The sequence below is a fragment of the Leguminivora glycinivorella genome, chromosome 23, assembly GCF_023078275.1.
Source record: "Leguminivora glycinivorella isolate SPB_JAAS2020 chromosome 23, LegGlyc_1.1, whole genome shotgun sequence".
NCBI lineage: Eukaryota > Metazoa > Arthropoda > Insecta > Lepidoptera > Tortricidae > Leguminivora > Leguminivora glycinivorella.
Window position 1 is genome coordinate 3,626,332 of NC_062993.1, and position 8,978 is coordinate 3,635,309.

Genomic DNA, 8,978 nt, shown 5'->3' on the forward strand with positions numbered 1-8,978 from the left:
GTCAGTTATATGGTATAAAAGTCTACAAGGTTTTTTCTGACATTTATTTTTGTTTTTTCCTACATTATACAAATGATACTATTATACTTACTTGTTATCAGGCTATAACATCAGGATTTAATTTTAGTATGCACTTGCAGATACATTGCAGTAAGTATATATGTTTATTTATTATTTATAAAAAAAAACTGCTGAAAAATGTAAGCGCCAAAAATTGTAAAGACAGGAAAATCTTATTTATTTTCACTTGTTACTGTGTATACACTTGCATTTGTTTTCTATCTGCACTCATATGAATTAAATCAATTACTATACTAAGTGTAATGTTATATGTGTCGCCGTGTGTGTTGCATCGGATGTAGTCGCAGGATGGGCACAGTATGACAATAATAATTTGTTAAACAAACATTTTGAGTATTATTTTATATTTAGGTATACAGTTACCTATTTCCTGTTTCCCGTGTGTAAAACATATAAATTATAAATTCAAAACAGAAGTTTCGCAGTTTAAGAAGTTTCGATTTTCACGATTATAGTCCTGATACTGCTCCATCGCGTTTAACACCCCTGCATAGCGCAGTGTGCCTCCCTAGGTCCCAGGCCCTGTAAAAGTACCTTTTACTTTCAAACATCGATCATATTGTTATTTCTGCCTTAACATCTGTTTGACCTAGACTCGAGCCTACTGGGCGATAGGAAAAACCCACCACTATTGTTGAACGTTTGAACAATAATTCGTGATGGTACTTTACTTAACACTTAAATGCATGACTTTGACAGAGATTGGTTCAAATTTGAATTTTGACATGTAAATACAGTCAAAAATACATGATGCAAATATACATCACTATGCTATGCAAGTATGCATTTAATAAGGGTTAAAAATGAAAGGAAGACTTGGAAATACAAGCTTTTTGTCTATACCTGGCAACTTTGTCGTCTATGGGAGTTGGGGATACGTTCAAAATGAATCAAGATTTTCCATATTAGTAACATCTTAAATTACATTAACACTTTCGAAACCGGGCTCTACGCGGCGCTACGACATTTTCGCTACATACGGGGAAACCCATGTAATCGGCTACGCTTCTACGAGCGGTGTACCCGACAGTCGGGTTCTTGGTAGCGAAAGTGTTAAATGTTTACTGGGTAACTCACACTGAAATTATAATAGTTCATTTGTTACGACTGATTAAATAAATTGATCGTATTTTATTTACAAATAAACCCAACCACAAATATTGGACATAATTTTATTAAAGTTTTTGAACGTATCTATCAAACTGTCACTGTCACAATGACGCGCTGTCAATTCAGTCAATAAAATTGGTCACGTGTGGGTCTCATAGCAAGAATTGTACCAGAATCTCGTAATCAATCAAGATTTTGAAATATTTTACTGATCAGAATAAAAAGTAAAACGACACAATTAAACATGGTTAAAATGGGGAAGCACAAGTTGAAACTCCTGAACAAGTCACCCAAGTCAGAGAAGATCGAAACCAAACTTGTGGGTAAAATCACGAAAAAGAAAACGGGGGTAAGAGATCCCACATCAGAGAAGAAAAAGGTGTCTATGATAAAAGAACTGGCCACGACAAGCAACGATCTAGTGAATGTTAAAGAAAATAAGCAGCTGAGGTTTGCTAAGTCTCTGGTTTCAAAGGACGAACGAAAACCGCCACAGCCTAAGCAAAAACCGGTGGAGAAACAAAAAAAAAGACAGAAGACTCAGATAGATGATACTAAAATGCTGTTAAAGTTGATGAAAAAGAAATAGGGATATTGAAAGCATGCTAAAATATTTCTCTTTGCTAGGAGTTGTATCTGGTGAAGAAGTTTTGACAAATTTTAATATTGTATAGTGACTCTTGTGGTAAAATATTGATTATTTGTTAAGATTCTGATGATAATAGATAGGCACTGTTAAATTTAAGCGAGTTGTGTATAGATTTATTATAGATTATAATTTATAAAATTGTAGTTTCATTCCAATCTAGCATGATTCTTTTTTTTTCGTCCTGGGCAGGCTAGGACCATACGCCATACTGCCTCGTCTTGAGTGGGATAACTAGCATGATTCAATCCTGCATTGGCAGTTACAAAACTTACAAAGTGAGGTATCACACAGTGTAACTATTAAATTTTCATATGACGACTGGTCTAGCTCAGTCGGTAGTGACCCTGCCTGCTAAGCCGCGGTCCTGGGTTCGAATCCCAGTAAAGGCACTTGTGTGATGAGCACAGATCTTTGTTCCAAAGTCATGGACGTTTTCTATGTATATAAGTATGTATTTATCTATTTAATAAATTTGTCGCTTAGCACTCATAGTACAAGCTTTGCTTAGTTTGGGGCTAAGTTGATCTGTGTAAGGTGTCCCCAATATTTATTTATTTATTTCATAGTACATACTACCCACTTTTCACAAACACTGAAGTGTTTGAGTTTTGAGTTAACCACAATTTTTGAACAATTAATTGCTATATGATTTTCTAATTTCCAACCCCAAATTTTAGTGCCAATCATTGGGCAGTTGAGTCTACCTTAACCTTTCAAGACCCTCTGACTCCCCAGAGAGCCACCTTAAAATTTAAATAACACCTTAATTAATTTTGGCATAATTTAAAATTGAGTGTTCCTCACTCAATGCATGTGTGGCACTGAAACTTGAGTAGTTTCATGTGCTCTGCCTACCCCTTCATGGGATACAGGCGTGATTGTATGTTATGTTATGTTGAGTGTTCCTATTTGACGTATGGGTCTATTTTTTTGCTCTATATGGCAAAATGGCCTCTCTCTATGAGGCTAAGTGCGAAAATCGGAGCCCATAACCATAACCATGGCATAGCCGAGGTTGAAACCCACGATTTTTTAACGCATCCTCACACGACGGGTAAGTTAGCAAAAAAAAATAAAAGAAAAAAATATGTTCAAAATACTTTATTCTCAACAACATGTATAAAACATTCTCACTGGTACTATAGTAAGTATGTATGTACTAAACTATTACATTGGACTTAAATGTGTACTATAGACTCAAGATGGTGCCACCTCTATAAAAAGCCCTATTACCTAATCCTTAGTGCCTGCCCAACATGACAATTGTTTATAGTCCATAGCAAACGAGAGGCCAATGTGAAAGATTGAGAGATGACTACGCTACACTACAAACAATCGACATGTTGGCTAGGCAGGTTAGTGCTGCCAATTTATCAGGAAAACCCAGGGCAGGAATAAGTAATATTAGTATGATCTATTTATTTTCTTCAATAATAAAACCATCACAGATCAACTTTTTACAACACAATGAAAGTGTCGACTTAATTTTTGTTTAGTGTCAAATTTACCTACAACTGTAGGGTCGTAAGGGATAAGGCAGCGTTCCCACTTAAGCCTCGCGTATCTCGGGGCGCGCAACGGACGTCTCCGCCACGCCGCCTGGGGCGCGTCTTACGTCCTTCCTATACAAAATGTACTGAGACGTTTTTTGAATTACATTCAGGCGGCGTGGTGGAGACGTCCGTTGCGCGCCCCGAGACATGCGTCTTATGAGTGTGGATGGTCCCCAAGATAGCTGTCACAGCGTAGGTATATAATAGATAAAATAGCTGTCCTTCTTTACGATCTTTGAGCATTGAACTGTCTAGTCATTTACGACCTCAATTTGATGATTTTAAAAGAATATTTAATAATACAAATTGATTTTTCCTTCCGGATTTTCCTGGGAGCACCTTTATAAAACTTTGGTTAAGGGCCTAGGTATATGACGCTTATTTCTATTAAGATGCAGTCACACCTCACTTATTTTTGAGGAGTAATACTGGGCCATATGGTAACATCTAGGTAAGTTACCTACTTTCTGTTGCAGCAATTCTCCACAAAAGCTAACTGCAGTGTGGATACACCTTATATGTATATAGATACATTTATAATGTAGCAAAAAATGTACAGTTTGAGAAGGCATACTGACAATTTATCTCACTAGATGGCGCGACTATAACCGCCTGCGGTCACTGTAGAATCACACATTTTTTTCTAGTTCAGCAACACCACCGTATAAGACCAGCAGTAATTTTTATATAAAAATGAACGAGAACGAATCATTTTCATCCGCTTACATATGTCGCGTACGTACACAGTGCACACACATACATTCCGCTCGGCGTAAGTTAGAAGAGTTATTACTAGGCTTATACTGTGCCAACACCCTATACTCGCTAGGGGCATTTTCAAAAATTGGGACCTGAAATTAGTGAAAATTGCTAACAAAAATTAACTCGATGTCAGTTTTGTGACGACAATTAAGCATGAAATTTCAATTAAAAAATTGCTTTTGTGTTAATTACATGAATTATAAGCAATAATCTACATTTAGAACATGAAAAAAGTTGGTTTTTAGACAAATTTTATTCTTAATTTTATTGTCGTCACAAAACTGACGAGTTAATTTTGTTAACTGTCACTAATTTTGGATCCCAATTTCTGAAAATGCCCCTACAGCGGCCACAGCGTCTGTCTTAACCATTTAGTGTGCCTCCTTAGTAGATAAAGGTTTCCATGAAACGTCATTTTACTCTTACAACCACTATCCAATTCCATAGAACTATAAGGGTTCGATTGTTCCATTCAATATTCGAATTATAACGACAAAAATAATTCTGTAGCACTATTGAAAAGGGGTACCCGGTACAGTCAAGTGTAAAAACATGGGTAAACAAAAATTCTCTTAATTCGTAGGTACTTTGGTACACCCCTATTTTTACTCTTGTACCCTTTTTCACTGGGCCCACAGACATATATCGATAGGTAATTATTTTACACTTAAACTAGGAAATAAGATACAATTGAAATGACATAGTGAGAATGTATGCACATAAATTTAGAACTTAATAACGAACAAGTCATTGTTTTATTAGAGAAATCTTTTTATAATGTTAACATGTTCTAAAACTAAAATTTCACTAAGGAAACTAAATTCTACTAATAGAACTCTCGCTAACGTAATAGCGTTTTCCTGTGGTGGCAAACAAGGGTGTTGCTCACCAAATACAAAATTGCATATAAACAAAATATGTAGCTTTTTACGTTTTTCATAAGATTTTAGATGCCTTTTTAAGCTATCCATCTATTTGCTTCATATGAGATATAATAATAATATTTCAAAATACATAGGTTAAACAATATTGTGCTATAAGACCACATTCTTATATTTTTAGAGCGCGATCGTTTCGTTTATTTATAGAGAATTATAATTTTATTTTCGTTGACTTTTCATCAATCTTCTTCTATTAGAAAGAGAGATGGATAATTTCGGGCGCCAATTGTAACGTGAAAAACGCTAATACGCCATCTTTGGGCTACATCATGACAACTTTTGGCAGCACTAACAGTCTTTATTTGTAAACAAAGCATTTCAAAGAGGTTGTTATTCGTTTTAGTTAATAATATTAGTAAGCTGCCAATACCATAAGTATTTTCAATTCAAAATCAGAATTATTGACAACATTCACGTTTTTAGTAATTAAAATCAAGTTTACGTAGATATTATATACAGCTGACTGAAATGGAACTAAATTTTTTCATCATAGCAACACTTTTCTCATACAAAAGTTACTCAATAGTTGCGACATGCAAAACGGTTAACATTAGCCAATTATTTTCCACTCTATTTTGTGAAGCTGTACATTTGTCGATAGAAATTGTTTACCAAAGATATCTTTTATTGATTACCAAAATTGATATTCTGAAACGTCTGAAAATTTTAGAAATTAACTGTCATGAAAAAATAGTTTAAGCTCTGCCACTGTCGATAGGACACTCGTCTCCTCAGTGGACAGGCAGCCTTAGTGCCGCCATTTTGGAAGGTCTAACTTACAGATAAAGTACGAAATAAATACGATCACAACAGTACTCCGCCCGCGATGACTAGGCCTTCAATATTGTATGGAAAATCCGAACAGAAATGTATGACAGATATTCAACTTTATGACAATTTTGATTTTTGACGTCCAAGACAGCTTTGCATACGAATATTGTCCCAATGTTCATGCAATTTTCCTTTCTGGACAGTCAGACTATATTTTTGATGATCAAAGTACCTACATACCAGATAGTTTCCCTAATGGGGCCTATTATATCCACACTTCCCAACGGGCCAGACTATTTTTTGGTTGCACGAAATATAAGAACATCGTTAACAATATTTGAAATGTAAAAAAGTATGCAAAAAAATCAAAAGTTGAATATTTTTGGCTATAACTTTTTTTATATCACAAATATGAGATTTTCAATTTCTGTTCGAATTTTATTATAAACCTATATTTTAAATGTGCACTTATATTAAGTCGTTTAACTTACCTCATAGTTGTTACATTCAATGTTACAATACAGCCTTATTCTAAGCACTAAGCGCTTAAAAAGCTCAGAAAACTATACTTAGGTCATCCATATTGTTCAGTGCGTCTATATTTGTTCCACATTAGGAATTGCCGATATTCTATATTTGAATGGACTAAAATGGCAGATGTAAAAAAAAATAAAAAATATTTGTTTATATCCAAAGCTGTGATATTTTTGAACAAGTCGGTCGCTTCCACACATACACTGCACACATAGGCACTGGTCCCACCGCGAGCTAGTAAACTATGAGCTATCGGCTATAAAAACGAACAAAAGAAGATCACTCCCGTGTAAATAAAAGAGACACGGCGATGTTTATATGTAGTTACTCACCCAGCGGTGAGCTATAATATCGCCATGTCTCTTTTATTTGCACGGGAGTGCTTATACTGCTTATCTTTTGTTCGTTTTTATAGCCGATAGCTCATAGCTTACTAGCTCGCCGTGGGACAAGTGCCATAGGAACTAGGAAGGAAGGAGATCGAACATGCCGGGCGATATATATTGAATAGGCCTGTGCAAGTTCTTGGACAGTACCCACACCCTTGTAGATGGACGCTAAGTATATATACACACGCATCATTTCCTTGTCTGTGTACAGTCGACTACAGAGATGTATCCACTTTTTCACCTTATTGCATTGTAATGTAACGTGTCATGCTATTTCAATCAGTCTCAGTACAAGATGTACTAATTGACTGAACTAGCATGACAAATACGATAGAAACCCTTTTCGTACTACTGTAACTCTTATATTACCATCCTCCATTTTAGTCAATCCTTAAAAAGTTATTTAAAATTAAATAGTCAAAATTCTCAGTGTGTTTCTATAGTATTAGTAACTGTAAGTGTATATATCTGTAACTATAGTCTGTGGTTTAGGAACGCTTCAGTTTGGCACTAAAAATCTCAATGGAAGCTTATGGCGAAGAAATAGTTATTAAGCGTATGGATAGATAAAGACGTAAAGAACAAATACATTTGACGGAGAATAATACTACCACGATTTCTGTCAGAATGATAATTCTCTTACTTACAACGCCGAGTTTTTTAAATGATTTGGTAATCAACTTTTTTCTAACAGAATTATTAAATGACTGTTTGCCTATTTTTCAAATATGAACTGTTTCTACAGCTCATGTAGAAAAAAATTCAAATGGATTTGGATCAACAAATATTTTTGACATACTATCGCCACTGCCATTTTTATTTTAAAAAGAAATATTACTTCATTAATATGAAATGTTAACCTTTCATAAAACGAGTAAAAACGAAAGAAAGAGCACTTTTCTTTACAATAAGTCAAATTTATGACTACTTATTTATAATTAAATTTTTGGAGTCAAATATTTATCCTTCACGACTTTTTCTATTCACGCCATTAAAAAATCAAGTTTAATCTAAAAACATTTTAATCATAAATAAACCTTTGTTTTAAAGAAAAACGTTACTAACGTTAATTACAAATACCCTTTTAACACTCGCAGTCGGGTAAGAATTAAAGTGAATACCTATAATGAAATTGGTGACAAGGTAACTTATATAATGACTGTACTTTTAAAGTGTAAAAATCTGTCAACAACATTTCTGTCAAATAGTCGACAAGCGATACTTCCACAAGGGCTTTCCGATATTCGCCAGACGATACAGAGGCGCCAGGTTTTTCTGACAGCAAAAATTAAAAATCCATCAATCATAATTATCAAATCGACATCGAATTGGTGGATTTTGAAAAACCTCATTGAAAACTACTGGTTTAGGCAAAATTTGGGACCATTTAGAACAATTTTGTGTAATTCCAAACAGGAGTTTTTTTTTTTTTTTTCATTTTTCCTTAACTTAAACTTGGTAGCATCGAGGTTCAAATCTGATCGTTCACAGATTTTTACAAATCAATTGAGATTATCTAAATTTAGAGATAAAATCGTCAAAACTTTATACAATATGACCAGCAAATAATATACTAAGTATAATTTTACACAACCTAATGGTTTCCTCTTGATCTTATATCAAAGCAGACTTCTGTTTTTGATATATTGTTCATGATAAAACTAACATACATTTTTTTATTTGTTTTTTCAGTGGAGAACTAAGCCTCATACGAAAATTTCAATCGTACCATCTTACAATCAATAACATTAATATATATTTTCAAAACATTTTTGTGCTACGTTGTGGTCTGCCTTAACACGAATTAGTAAGCATATTTTTTATATTTTCTTAATTTTCCAACGATATCCATGAAGGATTTATTCAAACAATAAATTCGTACTTATTAATTATTTAATAAGCGAACAAAATAAACTGAAAACTAACTCAAAGAGGTAGCAGGATTAAGACGTATTTACAAAAAAAAAACTAAACTATAACTACTATTTACACGTTAAAAACTAAAGAGAAAACTACAGTGAAATATAAGTAGGTACGGCGTGAGCAAAAATGATCTAACACGATACTCTTAAATGTCTTTTTCGATTGCACGATTGGAACACAAAACCCGGCTGTCAGTTTGACAGCGGACGCCATTGCACTCACACAGATACACATGTTTTTAGCCAGGGGTTTTAGCCAAGAAACT